The sequence below is a fragment of the Nerophis ophidion genome, linkage group LG25 (genome assembly GCF_033978795.1).
Source record: "Nerophis ophidion isolate RoL-2023_Sa linkage group LG25, RoL_Noph_v1.0, whole genome shotgun sequence".
NCBI lineage: Eukaryota > Metazoa > Chordata > Actinopteri > Syngnathiformes > Syngnathidae > Nerophis > Nerophis ophidion.
In genome coordinates this window covers 37,574,561-37,602,060 of record NC_084635.1, presented here as the reverse complement: position 1 = coordinate 37,602,060, position 27,500 = coordinate 37,574,561, and the positions used below count along the sequence as shown (strand labels likewise).

The window sequence follows — 27,500 nt, the reverse complement described above, 5'->3', positions numbered from 1 at the left end:
GGAGTATATGTGTTGTCTGTCTATTTATGAATAATGCAGACCAGGAGTGTTGGCTGACTTCTTAACGTTTGCTTTCAGAGCGTGCATATCACAACATACAAGATGCCGTCATGGCGACACAACCTATACATGCTCCTCACTCCTGTTGCATGCTGGGTAGGGTAGTTCTTTTTTTCCCTGGCTCATAACATCACAATATAGTACCATGTATATGATGCCTTCAGTTTATCAAAGCACCAAGCAATCAATCGGAAAATTCCCATCATATCAATTCCTAGATATGGTCATAATTATTTTAAGTGCACTACACAGAATAAACACAACATTAATAATATTGCTACTACGGATAATTTGATCCAAAATTCCCTAAAACAGCCCACTACCTATAATATAGGTTTTTTAAACATAAGATCCCTGATAAAAAAAAATGTTTCTGCGGTTACCTCAGAAATTGCCTGTTCAGATGTTATGATTGTGGCTCAGAGATTTGTATGTAGATTATATTTATTTTCCATAACAAACAGGATAACTTAAATACCCTGGCAGTGGCAATAAGCTTAAATGTTTGTATTTACATTTTTGGAGTTGATTTTCATAAAATATGCTATTTAACTGCTACAGTTTAACAAGGACTGATTTAAATTGTGTTTGCACAACAAATGTTTTGGCGCTTTTGTTCATGTGGGAGAATATTCCAATAAAGGTGCACTACACACTACTTTTGAATTCATTATTGGGCTTTGCGTTTACAATGCAGTTAATCGCGATTAATCGGAGAAATAGTGTGATTAACTTCGATTAAAATTTTTAATCGTTGCCCAGCCCTAATATATATATATATATATATATATATATATATATATACATAATTATATTACAGACATCTCCTGTATATGTCCATTTTTTTCCTCTAATACTGAATGTCATTTTTTTCTATTTCTATTATGTCAGGTCTGTTAATGTTTTTTCTTAAGGTGCTGTGGACTCTTTCCAAGTCTTTGCATCTCCCTGTGACTAATTACTATTAAATACTTTGCATGCGTAACAAATGTGCAATTATAACGACTTGATGCCTGTTTCATAATAACAAATGTGCTGTTTTACGCTGCATTATTGTTCAATAAATAACACTTCTTACATACGTCTAGCTTGTGTGCTTAGCTGTTGTGTAGCCGCTCGCTCCTCGCAGCCTGCCGTGTAAAATACAAAGGAAATAGAGACCTTGAGTGCTTTTTGGAGGACATTTTGACGTACACTGGCTGTCCTGCCCTGCACAAGCAGGCGCGCCGCAGGACTGCTAATTGTGCACAAAGACAAAGTGGAAATGAGGTAACGCCTCGTTTATCTTACAACGCCGACTGCTCATAAAATCTATTCACTTTTACACTTTTACAGTCATTAACACAAGGTCCCGCCTTCCCTCCACTCACACACCCCTACCAAGTAGAAATATCAAAAAACACAGACTCTACAGCAGGGGTCACCAACCAGATGAGTCGCCCGCTAGCCTGTTCTAAAAATAGCTCAAATAGCAGCACTTACCAGTGAGCTGCCTCTATTTTTTACATTTTATTTATTTACTAGCATGCTGGTCTCGCTTTGCTCGACATTTTTAATTCTAAGAGAGAAAAAACTCAAATAGAATTTGAAAATCCAAGAAAATATTTTAAAGACTTGGTCTTCACTTCCATCCATCCATCCATCATCTTCCGCTTATCCGAGGTCGGGTCGCGGGGGCAACAGCCTAAGCAGGGAAACCCAGACTTCCCTCTCCTCAGCCACTTCGTCTAGCTCTTCCCGGGGGATCCCGAGGCGTTCCCAGGCCAGCCGGGAGACATAGTCTTCCCAACGTGTCCTGGGTCTTCCCCGTGGCCTCCTACCGGTTGGACGTGCCCTAAACACCTCCCTAGGGAGGCGTTCGGGTGGCATCCTGACCAGATGCCCGAACCACCTCATCTGGCTCCTCTCCATGTGGAGGAGCAGCGGCTTTACTTTGAGTTCCTCCCGGATGGCAGAACTTCTCACCCTATCTCTAAGGGAGAGACCCAAACTCATTTGGGCCGCTTGTACCCGTGATCTTATCCTTTCGGTCATGACCCAAAACTCATGACCATAGGTGAGGATGGGAACGTAGATCCACCGGTAAATTGAGAGCTTTGCCTTCCGGCTCAGCTCCTTCTTCACCACAACGGATCGGTACAACGTCCGCATTACTGAAGACGCCGCACCGATCCGCCTGTCGATCTCACCATCCACTCTTCCCCCACTCGTGAACAAGACTCCGAGGTACTCGAACTCCTCCACTTGGGGCAGGGTCTCCTCCCCAACCCGGAGATGGCATTCCACCCTTTTCCGGGTGAGAACCATGGACTCGGACTTGGAGGTGCTGATTCTCATTCCGGTCGCTTCACACTCGGCTGCGAACCGATCCAGTGAGAGCTGAAGATCCCGGTCAGATGAAGCCATCAGGACCACATCATCTGCAAAAAGCAGAGACCTAATCCTGCGGTCACCAAATCGGAACCCCTCAACGCCTTGACTGCGCCTAGAAATTCTGTCCATAAAAGTTATGAACAGAATGGGTGACAAAGGACAGCCTTGGCGGAGTCCAACCCTCACTGGAAATGTGTCCGACTTACTGCCAGCAATGCGGACCAAGCTCTGACACTGATCGTACAGTCTTCCTCACTTGTTCAAATAAATTCATTAATTTTTTTACTTTGCTTCTTATAACTTTCAGAAAGACAAATTTAGAGAAAAAATACAACCTTAAAAATGATTTTAGGATTTTTAAACACATATACCTTTTTACCTTTTAAATTCCATCCTCTTCTTTCCTGACAATTTAAATCAATGTTCAAGTATTTTTTTTTTTTTGTAAAGAATAATAAATACATTTTAATTTAATTCTTCATTTTAGCTTCTGTTTTTTTCGTCAAAGAATATTTGTGAAATATTTTTTCAAATTTATGATTAAAATTCCCCAAAAAATATTCTGGCAAATCCAGAAAATCTGTGACTTTAAGGTTTTACTACTTACGTATAAAATACTACACGGTCTAGCTCCATCCTATCTTGCCGATTGTATTGTACCATATGTCCCGGCAAGAAATCTGCCTTCAAAAGACTCCGGCTTATTAGTGATTCCTAGAGCCCAAAAAAAGTCTGCGGGCTATAGAGCGTTTTCCATTCGGGCTCCAGTACTCTGGAATGCCCTCGAGATGCTACCTCAGTAGAAGTATTTAAGTCTCACCTTAAAACTCATCTGTATACTCTAGCCTTTAAATAGACTCCCTTTTTAGACCAGTTGATCTGCCGCTTCTTTTCTTTTTTCTCCTATGTCCCCTCCTCCCTTGTGGAGGGGGTCCGGTCCGATGACCATGGATGAAGTACTGGCTGTCCAGAGTCGAGACCCAGGATGGACCGCTCGTCGGGACCCAGGATGGACCGCTCGCCTGTGTATCGGTTGGGGACATCTCTACGCTGCTGATCCGCCTCCGCTTGGGATGGTTTCCTGTGGACGGGACTCTCGCTGCTGTCTTGGATCCGCTTTGAATTGAATTCTCGCGGCTGTGTTGGAGCCACTATGGATTGAACTTTCACAGTATCATGTTAGACCCGCTCCACATCCATTGCTTTCGGTCCCCTAGAGGGGGGGGGGGGGGTGTTGCCCACATCTGAGGTCCTCTCCAAGGTTTCTCATAGTCAGCATTGTCACTGGCGTCCCACTGGATGTGAATTCTCCCTGCCCACTGGGTGTGAGTTTTCCTTGCCCTGACTGGGCAAGTGGCGGGGACCGCCTTCTGTCGCTGACCCCCCCCCCCCCCCTGCACGCCTCATTAAGCCCCTAACTTTGTCACAGATTCAGCCCGACACAAACACACGTAAATGAAACACAAAGACTGTCTAATCCCACGTGACTGATGCATGTCCCCCCAACACTCCCCCTCAGACTCATTATTTATATCTATTTTTATTATGAAATTACCGTATTTCCTTGAATTTCCTTAAAACCTCTTGTCACTCCGGCACTTCCCAAAGGCATGCAGTAAATTTAGACCTGCGCTTATAAATTTGAGTGTGATGTAAGGATACCATCATGAAAAGCACATTTAATTAAAAAAAACGTTATTATGGTCTTACCTTTACTTATAAATGAAGTCCATGCACAGCTCCTTCTGATCAAAAGCATCGATAACTTGTTTATAGAAGTCTTCCTTATCTTTCTTCAGTTTTAAAAGTCTCTCTGTCTCGATGGAGATCTTCCTTTACTACCTCCTGCTTCGAATGAAAGTCCAGTTTAGAAAACTGTTTTATTTTATATATGTAATCCTCCATGTTAAAAGTGCAAGCGAGAGGAAAAAATTAACTCTTGCTGCTTGTTGTCACTTCTTCTGCAGCCGAGTAGTCGCAAGAAGGATCACTAGCGCCCTCTACCACCAGGAGGCGGGAGTCATTTAATGACTCATATTTGACACACGCAGCTACGGTATATTAATAAAACATAGCTGCTTACTGTTCTTTTTAGCATATTCAATAGCTTGGACATTAAATCCTACTGAATAGCTCTTAATTTTCTTCCCTTTATGCGATTTCTAATGATAGAACTCAGCCTCCTCCATTTTGAAAATGATGACAGGTGAAGTGTCACTCGTGACGTGACGAGTTTGACCCGGTGGAAATTCTAGGTTAACGCCACTGGCGCAACTTCCACCCAAAACAAAGACACAATATGACAATGCCACATCTGAGGTCCTCTCCAAGGTTTCTCATAGTCAGCATTGTCACTGGCGTCCCACTGGATGTGAATTCTCCCTGCCCACTGGGTGTGAGTTTTCCTTGCCCTTTTGTGGGTTCTTCCGAGGATGTTGTAGTCGTAATGATTTGTGCAGTCCTTTGAGACATTTGTGATTTGGGGCTATATAAATAAACATTGATTGATTAATTGATTGATAGAATGAAATTTAAATCTTGTTTCAAAGTCTTTTGAATTTCTTTTAAAATATTTGTTCTGGAAAATCTAGAAGAAATAATTATTTGTCTTTGTTAGAAATATTACTGAAGACGCCGCACCGATCCGCCTGTCGATCTCACCATCCACTCTTCCCTCACTCGTGAACAAGACTCCTAGGTACTTGAACTCCTCCACTTGGGGCAGGGTCTCCTCCCCCACCCGGAGATGGCACTCCACCCTTTTCTGGGTGAGAACCATGGACTCGGACTTGGAGGTAATGCGGACGTTGTACCGATCCGTTGTGGTGAAGAAGGAGCTGAGCCGGAAGGCAAAGCTCTCAATTTACCGGTCGATCTACGTTCCCATCCTCACCTATAGTCATGAGCTTTGGGTCATGACTGAAAGGATACAAGCGGCCCAAAAGAGTTTGGGTCTCTCCCTTAGAGATAGGGTGAGAAGCTCTGTCAGCCGGGAGGAACTCAAAGTAAAGCCGCTGCTCCTCCACATGGAGAGGAGCCAGATGAGGTGGTTCGGGCATCTGGTCAGGATGCCACCCGAACGCCTCCCTAGGGAGGTGTTTAGGGCACGTCCAACCGGTAGGAGGCCACGGGGAAGACCCAGGACACGTTGGGAAGACTATGTCTCCCGGCTGGCCTGGGAACGCCTCGGGATCCCCCGGGAAGAGCTAGACGAAGTGGCTGGGGAAAGGGAAGTCTGGGCTTCCCTGCTTAGGCTGTTGCCCCCGCGACCCGACCTCGGATAAGCGGAAGAAGATGGATGGATGGATGGATGTTAGAAATATAGCTTGGTCCAATTTGTTATATATTCCAACAAAGTGCAGATTGGATTCTTAACCTATTTAAAAAATGTAATCAAAATTGTAAAATTAATCTTAATTAGGAAAAATTACAAATGATGTTCCATAAATGTTTATTTTTTTTTTTTTTTTCAAAAAGATTCGAATTAGCTAGTTTTTCTCCTCGTTTTTCGGTAGAATTTTGAATTTTAAAGAGTCGAACTTGAAGATGAACTATGTTTCAAAATTCAATTTTCATTGTTTTCGTGTTATCTCCTCTTTTAAGCCGTTCAATTAAGTGTTTTTTTCCATCATTTATTCTCTACAAAAAACCTTCCGTAAAAGGAAAAAAATGTACGACGGAACGACAGACAGAAATACCCATTTTTCAGAAATACAATTTATTTAAGTGTGTATCAAACTGGTAGCCCTTCGCATTAATCAGTACCCAAGAAGTAGCTCTTGCTTTCAAAAAGGTTGAATGACGCCTGCTCAACAGCTAGAAGGTTGCATGAAGAGGAACTGCAATACTGGCGGTGAACAAAAGAGATGACGGAAAGTGGAGATCAGAGGGAAAAGTGTAAAGGGGGGGGGTGTTATTGTGTAAGGACTTCAAACTGGGACGCACTTTGAGGATGACTGGGCAAGTGGCGGGGACCGCCTTCTGTCGCTGACCCCCCCCCCCCCCTGCACGCCTCATTAAGCCCCTAACTTTGTCACAGATTCAGCCCGACACACACACACGTAAATGAAACACAAAGACTGTCTAATCCCACGTGACTGATGCATGTCCCCCCAACACTCCCCCTCAGACTCATTATTTATATCTATTTTTATTATGAAATTACCGTATTTCCTTGAATTTCCTTAAAACCTCTTGTCACTCCGGCACTTCCCAAAGGCATGCAGTAAATTTAGACCTGCGCTTATAAATTTGAGTGTGATGTAAGGATACCATCATGAAAAGCACATTTAATTAAAAAAAACGTTATTATGGTCTTACCTTTACTTATAAATGAAGTCCATGCACAGCTCCTTCTGATCAAAAGCATCGATAACTTGTTTATAGAAGTCTTCCTTATCTTTCTTCAGTTTTAAAAGTCTCTCTGTCTCGATGGAGATCTTCCTTTACTACCTCCTGCTTCGAATGAAAGTCCAGTTTAGAAAACTGTTTTATTTTATATATGTAATCCTCCATGTTAAAAGTGCAAGCGAGAGGAAAAAATTAACTCTTGCTGCTTGTTGTCACTTCTTCTGCAGCCGAGTAGTCGCAAGAAGGATCACTAGCGCCCTCTACCACCAGGAGGCGGGAGTCATTTAATGACTCATATTTGACACACGCAGCTACGGTATATTAATAAAACATAGCTGCTTACTGTTCTTTTTAGCATATTCAATAGCTTGGACATTAAATCCTACTGAATAGCTCTTAATTTTCTTCCCTTTATGCGATTTCTAATGATAGAACTCAGCCTCCTCCATTTTGAAAATGATGACAGGTGAAGTGTCACTCGTGACGTGACGAGTTTGACCCGGTGGAAATTCTAGGTTAACGCCGCTGGCGCAACTTCCACCCAAAACAAAGACACAATATGACAATGCCAAAACAAATGCAGGGTGGATTCAGACTCCTGACAACAAACACGTCAATCATCTGACTCTGTCATAGTCCATAGTTTTAACATGTTTTTCCGTGGTAAGACGATATAAATGATTGGCTGCTGCCCCTGCGACCCAAGCCCGGATAAGCCTTAGCTAGCCTGTAGCCATCTTAACAAATATTTCACACGACGGCGAAGCAAAACTAGTGTTAATATTATTCTAATATTGTGTCACTGGCCATCCCCCCAAAATGTTGGTGCGTGCGCAACAGCAGCAGACGCTAGGGAAAAAAACGTCTCTCTCACTGTGACTGCGCACGGCGGCCATCTTTGAAATGGCTTTCAGCGCCGCGGTTCTTTGAAGGCTGATAAAATCAAAACTGTAGCAGTGATTAAAACTATTTCATCAACTTTTAATCAGAAGGGTTCAATCTCTCTTCTCTTGCTTATTTGAAGCCGAAAGGACAAACGGCCTCAGATGAGATAATGTTTGAAAAAAAGCGAATTTTTTTTTAGCCAACTTTTGTATTGAAGGGGGAATTGCAAACTTCCTGTCGATTTTAGCTGGGAGTTCAGAGTGTATGAAATATAGGTCTAACTGAGACCTACATAGTGGTTTTTGTTTCATGTTTACACAACGTTCCTACTGGAAGTTAGAGACAGTTTTTTCTGGGCTTTCTTACTAGAATAGAATAGAATGAACTTTATTGTCATTATATTTGCATATAAAGAGATTAAAGACTCCAACTTAAGGTGCGGTAGTGGGAACAAATATGGGGTGAAATAAACGACATAAGAGATAAAAAGGAAAAACTAACCATTGAAATAAACAGACTACTATCCAATAAAAATAATAAGCAATCCTGTACAATATACAAAACACTATAGAAGTACAAAATACAAAATACTGTACAATATACAGAGCAAGACAAGAGTACCGAAGTAATAAATAACAAAGAGGGCACTAGAGCACAATTTTGAGTTTTGGATTTTTCTTTTTTGATTAAGTGAAGTATATTTATATAGCGCTTTTCTCAAGTGACTCAAAGCGCTTTACATAGTGAAACCCAATATCTAAGTTACATTTAAAACCAGTGTGGGTGGCACTGGGAGCAGGTGGGTAAAGTGTCTTGCCCAAGGACACAACGGCAGTGACTAGGATGGCACAAGCGGGAATCGAACCTGCAACCCTCAAGTTGCTGGCACGGCCACTCTACCAACCGAGCTATGATGGCAATTACATGGCAATTTTTGCCAGTCCTGATGTGTGTGTCAAATTTGGTGAGTTTTGAAACATGTTAAGGGGGTCAAATTACAGCTCAAAGAGTCGGCGGCGGTATAATGAAGAATAATAATAAAACCTTATAAATTCAATAGGGTCCTCTGTCCCTAATAACGATTTTGGACATCGATATAAGTTTTGTAGATTAATTTGAATATTGTATCCAACAGCAACGGGCAGTCAGACTTCTTGCATGAGCAATGTTTTGATTGATTGATTGATACTTTTATTAGTAGATTGCACAGTACAGTACATATTCTGTACATTTGACCACTAAATGCTAACACCCCAATAAGTTTTTCAACTTGTTTAAGTCGGGGTCCACGTTAATCAATACATGGTAAACCACGGTGACCGCTATGTTGCAAAAAAAAAAAGTACTTTCCGGTGTGTAACAGGGTGTCTTTTCCTTGGCCACACCAGTTAATGGCTCATGTATTTCTTCTTGACATTTCAACACTTTGAAAACAAGCCTTCTGCCTTTCAATCAACTCCTGGGTTTATTCTCGGGGGAAAGGAAAGAAGGTAATGATTTAACGAAGATTGGCAAGTATGACGGTGTGTAAGGAAACTTGGAAGAAACTTACTCTATTTTGTCGCCATGGAGGCGAGGATTAGTGATTAAGAAGTGGCGACAACACTGCCGACTGCAAAAGTACGTTAGCCGCTGGCTTAAAGGGGAACATTATCAGCAGACCTATGCGTCAATATATACCTTGATGGTGCAGAAAAAAGACCATTTATTTTTTTAACCGATTTCCGAACTGTAAATGGATGAATTTTGGCGAATTAAACGCCTTTCTGTTTATCTGTCTTGTAGTGATGACGTCAGAACGTGACGTCACCGAGGTAACACACCCGTCATTTTCATTTTCAACACATTACAAACACCGGGTCTCAGCTCTGGTTTTTTCCGTTTTTTTGACAATTTTTTGGAACCTTGGAGACATCATGCCTCGTCGGTGTGTTGTCGGAGGGTGTAACAACACTAACAGGGAGGGATTCAAGTTGCACCACTGGCCCCAAGATGCCAAAGTGTCTGCCGCCAGACCCCCATTGAATGTGCCAGAGTGTCTCCACATTCGACCGGCGATGCTAAGACAGACATGGCACAGAGATGTATGGATAACCTGCAGATGCATTTGCAACGATAGTCAACGAAATCACAAAGGTGAGTTTTGTTGATGTTGACTGCCAGCTAATCGATGCTAACATGCTACGCTAATCGATGCTAACATGCTATATACCGGCGGTGCTAAAGCAGACATGGCACAGAGATGTATGGATAACCTGCAGATGCATTTGCAACTATAAATTCAACGAAATCACAAAGGTGAGTTTTGTTGATGTTGACTCCCAGCTAATCGATGCTAACATGCTACGCTAATCGATGCTAACATGCTAATTACCGGCGGTGCTAAAGCAGACGTGGCACAGAGATGTATGGATAACCTGCAGATGCATTTACAATGATAAAGTCAACTTAATCACAAAGGTGAGTTTGTTGATGTTGACTTATGCGCTAATCAGATATATTTGGTCGCGACGTGACTGCTAGCTAATCGATGCTAACATGCTACGCTAATCGATGCTAACATGCTATTTACCGGCGATGCTAAGACAGACATGGCACAGAGATGTATGGATAACCTGTAGATGCATTTGCAACTATATTACGTTTTCTTCCACCCATGCGAAAAAAACACTTACCAATGGACGGATTTAAGTTGCTCCAGTGTCACAAGATGCGAAAGTCCTGATCGTTTGGTCCGCACATTTTTACCAGCGATGCTAACGCAGCTATTCGGCCATGCTATGGCTATGAATAGCGTCAATAGCTTCAGTTTCTTCTTCAATACTTTCATACTCCAACCATCCGTTTCAATACATGCGTAATCTGTTGAATCACTTAAGTCGCTGAAATCAGAGTCTGAATCCGAGCTAATGTCGCTATATCTTGCTGTGGTATTCCCATTGTTTGTTTACATTGGCAGCACTGTATGACGTCACAGGGAAATGGCCAGTGTCTTCGCAGAGAGCGAAAATAAGGCACTTTAAAGCTTTATTTAGGGATTTTCCGAGACCGGTAAAATTTTGAAAAAAACATAAAAAAATACGACAAGCCACTGGGAACTGATTTTTATTGTTTTTAACCCTTTTGAAATTGTGATAATGTTCCCCTTTAAGGAACCTCTTAAGTAAAGCAGGTATTTAAGTATTTGTTTGGATTTTGACCAACAAAGTTAGATAAATATAATATTTCTTGCAATATTGAACACTATTTTTGTTCCCTGTCAAACTAGAAAAAAAAACCTAATATGAGAAAATAACACGTAAGAAAATAAGAAAGGAGAGAAAGAAAATATAAGGTATTTTATTGACAACATATTATTTCCAGGCTTTTGTGGGCCATATAAATGATGTGGAGGACCAGATCAATCAACCAATGTTTATTTATATAGCCCTAAATCCCAGGTGTCTCAAAGGGCTGCACAAGCCACAACGACATCTTCGGCTCAGAGCCCACATAAGGGCAAGGAAAAACTCACAACCCAGTGGGATGTCAATGTGAATGGTTCTGAGAAACCTTGGAGAGGACCGCAGATGTGAGTAAAACTCCGCCCCAAGTGGAGACCGGATGCAATGGACGTCAAGTGGGTCTAACATAATATTGTGAGAGTCCAGTCCGTAGTGGATCCAACATAATAGTGAGAGTCCAGTCCATAGTGGATCTAACATAATAGTGAGAGTCCAGTCCATAGTGGGTCTAGCATAATATTGTGAAAGTCCAGTCCGTAGTGGATCCAACATAATAGTGAGAGTCCAGTCCCTAGTGGATCTAACATAATAGTGAGAGTCCAGTCCGTAGTGGATCTAACATAATAGTGAAAGTCCAGTCCGTAGTGGATCTAACATAATAGTGAAAGTCCAGTCCGTAGTGGATCTAACATAATAGTGAGAGTCCAGTCCATAGTGGATCTAACATAATAGTGAGAGTCCAATCCATAGCGGATCTAACATAATAGTGAGAGTCCAGTCCATAGTGGATCTAACATAATAGTGAGAGAGTCCAGTTCATAGTGGATCTAACATAATAGTGAGAGTCCAGTCCATAGTGGATCTAACATAATAGTGAGAGTCCAATCCATAGCGGATCTAACATAATAGTGAGAGTCCAGTCCATAGTGGATCTAACATAATAGTGAGGGTCCAGTCCATAGTGGATCTAACATAATAGTGAGAGTCCAGTCCATAGTGGATCTAACATAATAGTGAGAGTCCAGTCCATAGTGGATCTAACATAATAGTGAGAGTCCAGTCCATAGTGGATCTAACATAATAGTGAGAGTCCAGTCCATAGTGGATCTAACATAATAGTGTGAGAGTCCAGTCCATAGTGGATCTAATATAATAGTGAGAGTCCAGTCCATAGTGGATCTAACATAATAGTGAGAGTCCAGTCCATAGTGGATCTAACATAATAGTGAGAGTCCAGTCCACAGTGAATCTAACATAATAGTGAGAGTCCAGTCCATAGTGGATCTAACATAATAGTGAGAGTCCAGTCCATAGTGGATCTAACATAATAGTGAGAGTCCAGTCCATAGTGGATCTAACATAATAGTGACAGTCCAGTCCATAGTGGATCTAACATAAGTGACAGATTGTAGCCAAAGGCTGCTTTCTCTCTGTATTTCATTGCAAAGAATCACTAATTCAGCGTTACAGTGAGTTGTGTTATTCTTGCTGTGTTTATCTGGACGAGTGGAAAGCCGGACCCTGAAAATAATGCCTACACTTAAACCAGTCGCTGGTGCAGAAAAAGGGTTGGGGACCACTGATGTAGACCTCAAGAAAGTGGTTTAAACGTAAATAAGAAAAAATGAAAACAAGTGGTCTGAAGCGGGTAGACTGAACGCGACCGAGGTTCCGTGCTCTGAATTTGTGACACGGTCTCAGGCAAGGGAGCCATCACTTCAAACTCTGCCTGACATGTCAGACGCAAAGAAGAAGAAACTGCTTCCCATGGCACTTAGCAAGAAAAAAAGCCGACTCAGCTGATGTTCAGTGGAAAGCCGTGAGGAAGCGAGAGAGAGAGAGAGAGAAAGAGAGAGAGAGAGAGAGATGTGAGGATCTGCTCAACCTCCTACAAGACTTTTCAATAAATGTTGCTCCAAAAAAACAACAAGACATTATCCTTCATAAACTGGCGGTGTGGCGACCTGATGACTTTGCCACGACCCCTGCAGAGGGGCTTAGGGAGACAAGCACACACTTAAAAAATAAAAATAAAAAACACCTTATTGTAAAAATCTACAAACCCCGTTTCCATATGAGTTAGTAAATTGTGTTAGATGTAAATATAAACAGAATACAATGATTTGCAAATCCTTTTCAAGCCATATTCAGTTGAATATGCTACAAAGACAACATATTTGATGTTCAAACTCAAACTATTTTTTTTTTTGCAAAGAATAATTAGTTTAGAATTTCATGGCTGCAACATTTGCCAAAGTAGTTGGGAAAGGGCATGTTCACCACTGTGTTACATCACCTTTTCTTTTAACAACACTCAATAAACGTTTGGGAATTGAGGAAACTAATTGTTGAAGCTTTGAAAGTGGAATTCTTTCCCATTCTTGTTTTATGTAGAGCTTCAGTCCTTCAACAGTCCGGGGTCTCCGCTGTCCTATTTTACGCTTCATAATGCACCACACATTTTTGAGGGGAGACAGGTCTGGACTGCAGGCGGGCCAGGAAAGTACTCACACTCTTTTTTTATGAAGTCACGCTGTTGTAACACATGCTGGATGTGGCTTGGCATTGTCTTGCTGAAATAAGCAGGGGCGTCTATGAAAAAGACGGCGCTTAGATGGCAGCATATGTTGTTCAAAAACCTGTATGTACCTTTCAGCATTAATGGTGCCTTCACAGATGTGTAAGTTACCCATGCCTTGGGCACTAATGCACCCCCATACCATCACACATGCTGGCTTTTACACTTTGCGTGGATAACAGTCTGGATGGTTCGCTTCCCCTTTGGTCAGGATGACATGATGTCGAATATTTCCCCCCAAAAAATTGAAATGTGGACTCGTCAGACCACAGAACACTTTTCCACTTTGCATCAGTCCATCTTAGATGATCTCAGGCCCAGAGAAGCCGGCGGCGTTTCTGGATGTTGTTGATAAATGGCTTTGGCTTTGCATAGTAGAGCTTTAACTTGCACTTACAGATATAGCTACAAACTGTATTTAGTGACAGTGGTTTTCTGAAGTGTACTGAGCCCATGTGGTGATATCCTTTAGAGATTGATGAGGGTTTTTGATGCAGTGCTGTCCGAGGGATGGAAGGTCACGGTCATTCAATGTTGGTTTCCGGCCATGCTGCTTACGTGGAGTGATTTCTGCAGATTCTCTGAACCTTTTGATGATATTATGGAGCGTAGATGTTGAAATCCCTAAATTTCTTGCAATTTCACTTTGAGAAACGTTGTTCTTAAAATGTTTTGACTATTTGCTCACGCAGTTGTGGACAAAGGGGTGTACCTCGCCCCATCCTTTCTTGTGAAAGACTCAGCATTTTTTGGGAAGCTGCTTTTATAGCCAATCATGGCACCCACCTGTTCCCAATTAGCCTGCACACCTGTGGGATGTTCCAAATAGGTGTTTGATGAGCATGCTTCAACTTTATCAGTATTTATTGCCACCTTTCCCAACTTCTTCGTCACGTGTTGCTGGCATCAAATTCTAAAGTTAATGATTATTTGCAAAAAAAAAATAAATGTTCATCATGAGTTTGAACATCAAATATGTTGTCTTTGTAGCATATTCAACTGAATATGGCTTGAAAAGGATTTGCAAATCATTGTATTCTGTTTATATTTACATCTAACACAATTTTCCCAACTCATATGGAGACAGGGTTTGTACAGTGAGCTTTGGTGGAATAAATTAGATGAGGTCATCTGGCGAAAGCTTTAATTCCACACACTCCTTTGAGAGGAATTCCTCAAAGTGCGGGAGACAAAGACGAGGAGCACAAAAGGAAAAGGAAATACTTCTTGAAGACTGGAGGAAGCAGACCAGCCTGTTTATAATTTCTGCCTCATGCAGCGATATGAGTTATGCTGCTCCTCAACGTGAAAATATGCTATCCTCAACTTGGCGTTCGACATTTGTTTTCAAACCTTTCAAGCGAGGAAATGTGCTGTTGTGTAAACTGAACAGACTCGCAGGACGGCCTCTGTTAAGAAAAGGTTTTTGCAACGAGGATCCAAAGATCCCTTCCTCACTTTTCCGGTTGTCAATGTTTCCCCGAGCCATGATTAGTAGCAGGAGCGCCGATACTAGTTTAACTAGTTTATTGGTAGCGTGGCTGTTTTCGACGCCAAATAGCTTTTTAATGCGGGTGCTACTCTATTTTCCCAGGTATTTCTCACCCTTAAACACATCTCTGTCATGTCTGATTGATCATCTTTTTGTTTGGCCATGTGCTGTTTGTTTTTTGGACTCCTTTTAGTTCCTGGTTGTGCACTCTTGCTTGTTTTGTTTCCATGACTACTCATTAGTTTCACCTGTCTCACGTTTTAAGCTCGCGCACCCGTCACTTATCAGGTTGGTATTATTTAAGCTTGCAGTTGCCAGGCAGTCGGACTGGCGACATTACCTCCTGGACACCCATGCTGTGTGATATCCTTACTACTCATGCCATTGTCCATCCATCCATCCATCCATCCATCCATCCATCTTCTTCCGCTTATCCGAGGTCGGGTCGCGGGGGCAACAGCCTAAGCAGGGAAACCCAGACTCTTCTCTCCCCAGCCACTTCGTGTAGCTCTTCCCGGGGGATCCCGAGACGTTCCCAGGCCAGCCGGGAGACATAGTCTCTGGGGCGGCATGGCGTAGTGGGTAGAGCGGCCGTGCCAGAAACCTGAGGGTTTGCAGGTTCACTTCCCACCTATGGATTTCAAAGTCACTGCCGTAGTGTCCTTGGGCAGGACACTTCACCCTTTGCCCCCGGTGCCGCTCACACCGGTGAATGAATGATGAATGAATGATTGGTGGTGGTCAGAGGGGCCGTAGGCGCAAACTGGCAGCCACGCTTCCGTCAGTCTACCCCAGGGCAGCTGTAGCTACTGAGTAGCTTACCACCACCAGGTGTGAATGAATGATGGGTTCCCACTTCTCTGTGAGCGCTTTGATTATATAACAATAGAAAAGCGCGATATAAATCTAATAGTCTTCCCAACGTGTCCTGGGTCTTCCCCGTGGCCTCCTACCGGTTGGACGTGCCCTAAACACCTCCCTAGGGAGGCGTTCGGGTGGCATCCTGACCAGATGCCCGATGTCATGCTGCCATAGTTTTCTTGCCAAGTGAGTTTTGTGTATTCTTGTCCCAGTAAGTGTTTATTTGTTTCATGTTCATAGTTTTTTTGCCCAAGTGCTAGTTTTTGTTTTATTAGTCAAGTTTGTTCGCCGCCTTTGTGCGCGCCATTAGTTTTGTACCTTTTGTTAGAGTTAAAATAAAATCATGTGTTTACCTCCAAGCCATGTCCGATCCAACTTTACTGACATCTCGAGAAAACACACACACCAAAGTCCAGGCCCTGTATTATATCTAGTGTTGCCCCGATACCAATATTTTGGTACCGGTACCAAAATGTATTCAGATTTTTTTTTTTTTAAGGGGACCATAAAAAATTGCATTATTGGCTCTATTCTAAGTAAAAATCTTTGGGCACATTAAACATATGTTTCTTATTCCAAGTTTGTCCTTAAATAAAATAGTGAACATACAAGACAACTGGTCTTTTAGTAGTAAGTAAACAATTTAGTCTGCTGACATATGCAGTAACATATTGTGTCATTTTCCAATCTTTTATTTTGCCAATATTATTAAGGACAAGCTGTAAAAAATTAATAATTAATCTACTTGTTCATTTACTGTTAATATCTGCTTAGTTTCTCTCTTAACATCTTCTATCTGCACTTCTGTTAAAATGTAATAATCATTAATTATTCGGTTGTTTGGATACTTTACATTATTTTTGGATGATACCACAAGTTTGGGTATCAATCCGATACCAAGTAGTTACAGGATCATACATTGGTCATATTCAAAGTCCTCCTATGTCCAGGGACATGTTTCCCGAGTTTAAAAAAATAATATAAACTTTTAAGAAATGAAATAAAATTTTGTGATGCTAAAAATATCAATGTAGTCATAGTAGTATCGACAAGATACGCTCCTGTACTTGGTATCATTACAGTGGATGTCAGGTGTAGATTCACCAATGCCGTTTGTTTATATCAGAGATGTCCAAAATGTGGCCCGCAGCTAATTGTTTACCGACCCGCCACACATTCTAGAAATGCTATTGCAAAAATAAAAAAAAACATTAAAAAAAGTGGACTGAGGTGAAATCTAACTAGAAAAAGTAACAATGTTGACACAAAGCTAGCATGCAGGCTGTTTTACCATGCTTAAAAACTCACCAAATTTGACACACACATCGGTCTGGCATGCCTTCCCAACTTATTAGGCAGCCAAACCAGAAAAATCAAAATTGCGCGCTAGCGCCCCCTAGGAAAAACAAAACCAGACTGCTTGTAACTTCCGTTAGGAATGTCGTAAAGACATGAAACAAAAACTTCTATATAGGGCTGACTTAGACCTACATTTCATAATTGTACCTTCTAGGGCAAAAATCAGCAAAAATTTAGCAAAACCCCATTCAAAGCAAAATTTTCGCAAAAAATGCTATTTTTGCTTCTTTGAGGTGTAATTTGACCCCCTTAAAATGCTTCAAAACTCACCAAACTTGGCACACACATCAGGACTGGCAAAAATTGCGATCTAATGAAAAAAAAACAACCCCAAAATCAGAAAATGCGCTCTAGCGCATTTTTTTAATAAAACACAGAAAAAACTGCTCCTAGGAAGAAAACACAAACAAAATTGCTTGTAACTTCCAGTAGGAATGGCGGAAAGACATGAAACAAAAACTTCTATGTAGGTCTCACCTAGACCTACATTTAGATAATTGACATCCTTCGGCAAAAATAAACAGGAAGGTAAAAATTACCCCTTCAAAATAAAAGTTTTGTAAAAACCCGTCACCTTTTTCAAACGTAAACTCCTTCGAGGGCGCTTGTCGTTTCGGCTTCAAACTCACACAGGAGAGAGATTGAACCCTTTTGATTAAAACTGTCCAATAAAGTTTTGATTACTGCTCCGGTTTTGATTTTACGCGCCTTCAAAGGACCCCTGCGCAAAGTTTCCTAAAAAATGTCATTTTTGCCTCTTTGAGCTGTAATTTGACCCATTTAAAATGCTTCAAAGAGCAAATTAAAGCTCTACTATGCCAAGCGAAAGCCATTTATCAACAACATCCAGAAACGCCGATTTGTAATTTGACCCCCTTAACATGCTTCAAAACTCACCAAATTTTAGACACACATCAGGGCTGGCGAAAATTGCCATCTGATAAAAAACCAAACCCCAAAAATCAAATTTGCGCTCTAACGCCCCCTAGGAAAATACCCAGGCAAAACTGCTTGTAACTTCTGTTAGGAATGTCGTAGAGACATGAAACAAAAACCTCTATATAGGTCTGACTAAGATCAGGGTTTGAGAAGCGGCGGCAGCAACCAAAGGCGGACCCGACCAACGCTGCTTGCAGCTTTAATTTTGTTTGTTTGTCTATCTTTATTTTTTTTCGCCATTGCTCCAAAAAATAAATAAATAAATAAATGTTATAATGAGTTATTGACCCATTCAAGGCTCCAATTATTTGAAATATTTCACTTCAAAATGTTTTATGTGCAAAATATTGCATATATTGTGTGGCTGCCATACAAAAACATTGTTTTCTTTGACAAAAGAGCGTAAAAAAACTAAATAATAGTTCAAACAAAAAAATGACAGATATATCTGAAGTTAAACTCGTAACTTAAGTTTTGAAAGTAAAAAAAAAAAAAAAAAGTAAAAAAAATGTATCCCTTTAAGAGTGGGGCACCTTTTGGATCCCAGATTTTATTTATCTTTTCACTGTGATTACTCAAAAATAGTAATGAATTAAAATCAATGGTGCACTGTATTATTGATCTTTTAAGGCTCTAAATACTTCACATCAAACGTTGTTTTCTGAATGTTTTGGGCAGTGGGGGAAATACTGCATATTTCAGCATATTTCAGTTTAATTATAAAAAAACAAAGTTTTTTGGTGGAAAAAAGAGAAATTAGAAAATATAATCCTTTTTTTAAGTTTACAATTCAGCAAGTTTTATGAAGCATAATTGTAAGCACACTACCACAAAACACAAATTGCTAGCCTCCAATGTTATGAACATTTTTTACAGTTGCGTTGTATTGAAAATGAGGACATAGCAAAACATTATACCAACCTAAAGTTGATATACTGTAGAGATTTACTGTAAGCGTTAAATAAAAAAATATACATATAATTTGACTTGTTTTTAACATTTTAATGACTTAGACCAGGGGTGTCAAACTCATTCTAGACCAGGGGCCACACGGAGAAACATCTACTGGATTGGTAAAATAACGGCACGATAACTGAAAAATAAAGACAACTTTATATTGTTGTCTTTGTTTAAACATCATCAAAAAGCATGTTGTTTCTACGTTATATTTGTGTTGTAGAATATTAGTTGAAAAATGACCAAATTTCAATGGTCAAATCAAGGTCAGAACCCAACACTGAATAAAAGTCGTCAAAAAGCATGTTGTTTCAATCAATCAATCAATGTTTACTTATATAGCCCTAAATCACTAGTGTCTCAAAGGGCTGCACAAACCACTACGACATCCTCGGTAGGCCCACATAAGGGCAAGGAAAACTCACACCTAGTGGGACGTTGGTGCCAATGATGACTATGAGAACCTTAGAGAGGAGGAAAGCAATGGATGTCGAGCGGGTCTAACATGATACTGTGAAAGTTCAATCCATAATGGATCCAACACAGTCGCGAGAGTCCAGTCCAAAGAGGATCCAAGACACAGCAGCGAGAGTCCCGTTCACAGCGGAGCCAGCAGGAAACCATCCCAAGCGGAGGCGGATCAGCAGCGCAGAGATGTCCCCAGCCGATACACAGGCGAGCAGTACATGGCCACCGGATCGGACCGGATCCCCTCCACAAGGGAGAGTGGGACATAGAAGAAAAAGAAAAGAAACGGCAGATCAACTGGTCTAAAAAGGGAGTCTATTTAAAGGCTAGAGTATACAAATGAGTTTTAAGGTGAGACTTAAATGCTTCTACTGAGGTGGCATCGCGAACTGTTACCGGGAGGGCATTCCAGAGTACTGGAGCCCGAAATGAAAACGCTCTATAGCCCGCAGACTTTTTTTGGGCTTTGGGAATCACTAATAAGCCGGAGTCCTTTGAACGCAGATTTCTTGCCGGGACATATGGTACAATACAATCGGCAAGATAAGATGGAGCTAGACCGTGTAGTATTTTATACGTAAGTAGTAAAACCTTAAAGTCACATCTTAAGTGCACAGGAAGCCAGTGCAGGTGAGCCAGTACAGGTGTAATGTGATCAAACTTTCTTGTTCGTGTCAAAAGTCTAGCAGCCGCATTTTGTACCAACTGTAATCTTTTAATGTTAGACATGGGGAGACCCGAAAATAATACGTTACAGTAGTCGAGGCGAGACGTAACAAACGCATGGATAATGATCTCAGTGTCTTTAGTGGACAGAATGGAGCGAATTTTAGCGATGTTACGGAGATGAAAGAAGGCCGTTTTAGTAACGCTTTTAATGTCAAGGAGCTCTTTGAATTATTAGGTCCATCAGTGCTAAATATTATAAACTTATCACTCTCCTCGGGCAGTGTTCCCCTAGCATTCAAAAAAGCGGTTATTCATCCTCTTCTTAAAAGACCTAACCTCGATCCTGACCTCATGGTAAATTACCGACCGGTGTCTCACCTTCCCTTTATTTCAAAAATCCTTGAAAAAATTGTTGCGGAGCAGTTAAATGAACACTTAGCGTCTAACAATCTATGTGAAACCTTTCAATCCGGTTTCAGGGCAAATCACTCCACGGAGACAGCCCTCGCAAAAATGACTAATGATCTATTGCTAACGATGGATTCTGATGCGTCATCTATGTTGCTGCTCCTCGATCTTAGCGCTGCTTTCGATACCGTCGATCATAATATTTTATTAGAACGTATCAAAACACGAATTGGTATGTCAGACTTAGCCCTGTCTTGGTTTAACTCTTATCTTACTGATAGGATGCAGTGTGTCTCCCATAACAATGTGACCTCGGACTACGTTAAGGTAACGTGTGGAGTTCCCCAGGGTTCGGTCCTTGGCCCTGCACTCTTCAGCATCTACATGCTGCCGCTAGGTGACATCATACGCAAATACGGTATCAGCTTTCACTGTTATGCTGATGACACCCAACTCTACATGCCCCTAAAGCTGACCAACACGCCGGATTGTAGTCAGCTGGAGGCGTGTCTTAATGAAATTAAACAATGGATGTCCGCTAACTTTTTGCAACTCAACGCCAAAAAAACGGAAATGCTGATTATCGGTCCTGCTATACACCGAACTCTATTTAATAATACAACTCTAACATTTGACAACCAAACAAACAAGGCGACACGGTAAAGAATCTGGGTATTATCTTCGACCCAACTCTCTATATTTCAATGTTATGTTTGAGTTTCTCAATGCCAGGACATAATTCAACAAGTACTCAACGTTGTTTTAGTGTCTTGTGCCTGCTGGGAATGTGGCTGTGGCTCACATCATTCTTTCGAGGGGCACACGGCCAAACTAGAGGGGCAACGAGAGCCAACTGCGTCCTAAAATTCCAGGCACTTTGTGTGTGTGTGTGTAAGGACTTAAGCTAAAAAGTGCTATGAAATATGAGAGGACGGGAGAATCGGAAAAGTGTGTCACTTGAACTCATTTGTGCATGTATTGTCTTTTCTACAAACAAACTTGTTATGATCAATTTAAATGGATCATTTAGTATCTGTGTAGATTATGGCAGGACTAACCAAACAGACTTACAGATCCACAGCAGGAATACTTTAGCAATGCAAAAGAAAACAAAGAGGTTACTTTAGTTCAATAAGAGATATAAATAATAATAGAAGTACAATTGTTTGTATATATTGTATATATAATTAGTGCAAAGGTCTATATGTACACAGGGATATTTCACATGCCTGTACTGTGTATAAAATTGAACTACGTTCATGTTGTTTATGATGTGTATTTATAATAAGTTGTGCAAAGGACATTTTATAACTTTCGGAAGTTTATTTTGTACTTGAAATTGTTTATAGGGTTAGGCGCAATAAGTGTTTAACTTCAGCCTACACCAGGGGTGCCCACACTTTTTCTGCAGGCGAGCTACTTTTCAATTGACCAACTCGAGGGGATCTACCTCATTTATATATATCATTTATATTTATTTATTTATGAAAGAGACATTTTTGTAAACAAGTTAAATGTGTTTAATGATAATACAAGCATGTGTAACACATATAGATGTCTTTCTTTCACAAAGACAAGAATATAAGTTGGTGTATTACCTGATTCTGATGACTTGCATTGATTGGAATCAGACAGTAATGATGATAACGCCCACATTTTCAAATGGAGGAGAAAAAAAGTTGTCCTTTCTGTACAATACCACATGAAAGTGGTTGGTTTTTGGCATCTAATTCATCCAGCTTCCATACACTTTACAAGAAAAACATTGGCGGCAAATTCCGTAGCTTGCTTGATTGACATTCACGGCACCCGAGGGTCTTGTGAGATGACGCTGGCTGCTGCCAGTTCATTATTATGAAAACATGACAGAGAGGAAGGCGAGAAACACTTTTTATTTCAACAGACTTTCGCGCCGTACCTTCCCTCAAAACTCTAAAGGCCGACTGCACATTTCCTATCTTCACAATAAAAGCCCTGCTTTATGCCGCCTGCGCTAACAAAATAAGAGTCTCGGAAAGCTGGCGTGCACAAGTGATGTGCACGCCAGCTTTCTGAGGGATCGCTCGTGCACGCCAGTTTTCCGAGACTCTGTATTTAGTTAGCGCAGGCAGCATGAAGCAGGGCTTTTATTGTGAAGATAGGAAATGTGCAGTCGGCCTTTAGAGTTTTGACGGAAGGTACGGCGCGAGAGTCTGTTGAAATAAAAAGTGTTTCCCGCCTTCCTCTCGGTCATATTTTCATAATAATGATCTTGCAGCAGCCAGCGTCATCTCACAAGACCCTCCGGTACCGTGAATGTCATTTAAGTGACGTCTTGGTGAAGATTGATGATCACTCATTTTTAGGTCTATTTTTTTCAAAAGCCTGGCTGGAGATCGACTGACACACCCCCCGCGGTCGACTGGTAGCTCGCGATCGACGTAATGGGCACCCCTGGCCTAAACCCTTTCGGTCTGTAACATTTTTTATTTTCAATCTATGAATGTACAACTGTTTGCTTGCTTTGTTGAGAATTGACCGAAGAACAATAAACTTGAATAAGAAATTGAACGGATCTGTTTTTGTCACAGTTACACCATACAGCGATGACTTGGAATGAAGTTTGTTCGACGTTTGAAAAAAAAGCTATTTTTGTCATTCTGTTGTAGGTTAGCTTAGCTACATTTCTCTGGTTGATAGCTTCAGAGTCGTGAAGCTCCAATTAATTTAGACGTACTTGTGAGTCAGCTCACGACATTTTCCAAGTAGCGTGCTCAGCAGTGATTGGTAGCATGAGGCTGTATCAGCAGCCAATACATGTGCAGGGACAAGAAGGTTTCCGAGCACAGTGTCAAAACCATGGAGGAGATACCAGGAGACAGGCCAGTATGCTAGTAGAGTTGGGGGCAGAAGGCACAGTAGGACCATTGTTTACTCTTTTGGGCAAAGAAGGAACAGGAGCCAGAGTCCTACAAACGGACGTGTAGCTGAATACAAAGTTTCTCTCCAATGAATCCAAAGCAGACTTCATGAGTGTTGAATCAGGACCCAACTCTGTGCTCACTGCCTGGCTTTGTGCGGCCAGATTGGCGTTTGCTTAGAAAAGAACATCTCGTCTGTCATATTCGCCTCGCAGATGAAAGCATTGGTGACAGACGTGGAGAGTTTGGAGTCTCTGTGGAAAATATTTTGATTTCTGCAACATCCTCCGGCATGACAGGCTTGAAGGGCTGCACGGAGCCAGAAGTGTCCTTTCTGCAATGAAGTACTGGGATACGATCCTCCGTTAATTTGTAGGACTGACAGGGCCAGCGGGAAAAACATGATTATCACAACCCTCTGTAGGGCATTTGAAGCCTCCAAACCTGTAGTCTGTGGCACACTCATTGAGAGACACAAAGAGCCACTTCCTGTAAGCAAGCGGACGTGTATGTGACCATTTCCTGCGGACATCAGTGTGAAAATATACCATTTTTACATGTCATTTTAGAATGGCTTAGTGCCAATAGTATTTCAGTCACTAAAGCACGGTCTAGCTCCATCCTATCTTGCCGATTGTATTGTACCATATGTCCCGGCAAGAAATCTGCCTTCAAAAGACTCCGGCTTATTAGTGATTCCTAGAGCCCAAAAAAAGTCTGCGGGCTATAGAGCGTTTTCCGTTCGGGCTCCAGTACTCTGGAATGCCCTCCCGGTAACAGTTTGAGATGCTACCTCAGTAGAAGCATTTAAGTCTCATCTTAAAACTCATTTGTATACTCTAGCCTTTTTAGACCAGTTGATCTGCCGCTTCTTTTCTTTTTCTCCTATGACCATGGATGAAGTACTGGCTGTCCAGAGTCGAGACCCAGGATGGACCGCTCACCTGTACCGGTTGGGGACATCTCTACGCTGCTGATCCACCTCCGCTTGAGATGGTTTCCTGTGGACGGGACTCTGGCTGCTGTCTTGGATCCGCTTGAACTGAACTCTCGCGGCTGTGTTGGAGCCACTATGGATTGAACTTTCACAGTATCATGTTAGACCCGCTCGACATCCATTGCTTTCGGTCCCCTGGGGGGGGGGGGGGGGGGTTGCCCACATCTGAGGTCCTCTCCAAGGTTTCTCATAGTCTGCATTGTCACTGGCGTCCCACTGGATGTGAATTCTCCCTGCCCACTGGGTGTGAGTTTTCCTTGCCCTTTTGTGGGTTCTTCCGAGGATGTTGTAGTCGTAATGATTTGTGCAGTCCTTTGAGACATTTGTGATTTGGGGCTATATAAATAAACATTGATTGATTGATTGGTTGATAGAAGTAGTTAACGCATTTTGTCACATGGTAAAAATGTGATTCTGCAGCCTACCCTCACTCAACGGCCTCTTAGGTAAATTGAGTTTGAGACCCCTGCTTCAGCCAGACGTGTTCATAATCAAATAAATATTAAGTAACTTTTCATAACTTTTGGGACGATACATCGCCTCCCAACTAGTGGAATGACACCTCTGTCATGGCCTGCGGGGTCTGTATGGCTTTCTCTGGCACTAAGCTACTCTGAGGAGGGTCTCTGTGGACTCTGCCACACAAAAAAACGACAAATGTGCTGACTTGCTTTACGACATACATACATACATGCATGCATGGACTCTGCCACACAAAAAAACGACAAATGTGCTGACTTGCATCCATCCATCCATCCATCCATCCATCCATCCATCCATCCATCCATCCATCCATCCATCCATCCATCCATCCATCCATCCATCCATACATCCATACATACATCCATACATCCATACATACATACATACATACATGCATACCACATTTCCCCATTCGTTGCACAGACGGAAGTTGACGAGAACGTCTACGCGGAATGACTCCGATCATGGCAGCATTATGTGTGTATAAGGTAAGACATAATATCTGGTGTTTTGTTTGGCAATGTTATGCAAAAGCAAATTTTCTTTCCTTCTGGTACCTGCTGATCTGTATTTGGGATCTGCATTAATCCTGAAAAATGGTGCGCTTCCGCCTTATTAGTCTGTGCCCACACAGTAGTCGATAAGCTTCTTATTTTTCTCTATCTTCTTGTTATGGGACATTCATCTTCCGCTGTTGCCATTTCCGATATATAGTATTGTAAAGTTCTTACTTATATCTGTCAGTAAACTCACCATGAAAGCTCTAAAACATACTGGTGTAGTGAATTTATATTATTCACCAAAGGAACTTTTGTTATTAGAGGGTTCGGGTCGGACAGTTTTGTGGGGAGTGCTCAGAGAGTATGGGGTATCAGACTGTCTGTGGCGGTCCGCTCCCTGTCAGAACTTGGTCCGCATTGCCGGCAGTAAGTCAGACACGTTTCCAGTGAGGGTTGGACTCCGCCAATGCTGACCTGTTTCACCGATTTTGTTCATAACTCTTATGGACAGGATTTCTAGGTGCAGTCAAGGCGTTGAGGGGATCCGGTTTGGTGGCCGCGGGATTAGGTCTCTGCTTTTTGTGGATGATGTGGTCCTGATGGCTCCATCTGGCCGGGATCTTCAGCTCTCACTTCATCGGTTCGCAGCAGAGTGTGAAGCGAACGGAATAAAAATCAGTACCTCCAAGTCTGAGTCCATGGTTCTCGCCCAGAAAAAGGTGGAGTGCCATCTCCGGGTTGGGGAGGAGACCCTGCCCCAAGTGGAGGAGTTCAAGTACCTAGGAGTCTTGTTCACGAGTGAGGGAAGAGTGGATCGTGAGATCGACAGGCGGATCGGTGTGGCGTCTTCAGTAATGCTGACGCTGTATCAATCCGTTGTGGTGAAGAAGGAGCTGAGCCGGAAGGCAAAGCTCTCAATTTATTGGTCGATCTACGTTCCCATCCTCACCTATGGTCATAACCTTGGAGTTATGACCGAAAGGATAAGATCACGGGTACAAGCGGCCGAAATCAGTTTCCTCCGGCGGGTGGCGGGTCTCTCCCTTAGAGATAGGGTGAGAAGCTCTGCCATCCGGGAGGAGCTCCGCTGTTTCTCCACATCGAGAAAAGCCGGATGAGGTGGTTCGGGCATCAGGTCAGGATGCCACCCGAACGCCTCCATAGGGATGTGCTTAGGGCACGTCCAACCGGTAGGAGGCCACGGAGAAGACCCAGGACACGTTCGGAAGACTATGTCCAAGAGCTGGACGAAGTGGGTGGGGAGAGGGAAGTCTGGGCTTCCCTGCTTAGGCTGCTGCCCCCGCGACCCGATCTCGGATAAGGGAAAGATGATGGATGGATGGACATTTTTGGCGTTGTTGTTGCCGGATGAGGAGATGCTGCTCCGTTATTGATTTAAGTAAAGTCTGCATGTCATTAAAACAGTTAGCTCCACCTTTTGACACTTCTTCCACTCCCGTCCTTGCACGCTACACCGCTACAACAAAGATGACGGAGAGAAGAAGCTGTCGAAGGTGAGCCAGGTAAATAAGACCGCCCCCAAAGTGGCGCATCCAGAATCGACTGTGAGAAAGCGGCTTGAAGATGATCTGTAAAACATCATCTATGCAACATTTTGGCCAAAGAACCACCATCACATGTTATGTTGACCACAAGGAAGTGTTTTACATTTCGAAAAAAATTTAATAAAATATGACTCCTTTAATACGCTCTATAATCCGATGCGTCTTATATATGAAAAAGATCAAAAATAGACCAGTGCGCCCTATGGTCCAGAAAATATGGTATACTTGCTGAATAACACCTATGCCTTGTTTTTGTTAAATACCCAGGCCCACTACGCTACTAATGTTGGTCACGATGGTGGCACTTGGAGAGCCAAGTGTTTTCTGGGGTGGGACTTGGTGAGAAGTTGGGCTAAACACCCTTTTTTACTGTGTAATCTTTACAAGCACATTACACAGCAGCAACATAAAGTGAAGTTTATTCAGCACTAA

At 42.1% G+C, this 27,500-nt stretch overlaps 1 long non-coding RNA gene across 1 annotated transcript in view; it reads right to left on the bottom strand.

The window, feature by feature from the left end:
- LOC133543010 (uncharacterized) overlaps positions 1-27,500 on the bottom strand; it is an 87,230-nt gene that overhangs the window by 59,242 nt on the left and 488 nt on the right. The window lies entirely within an intron of this gene.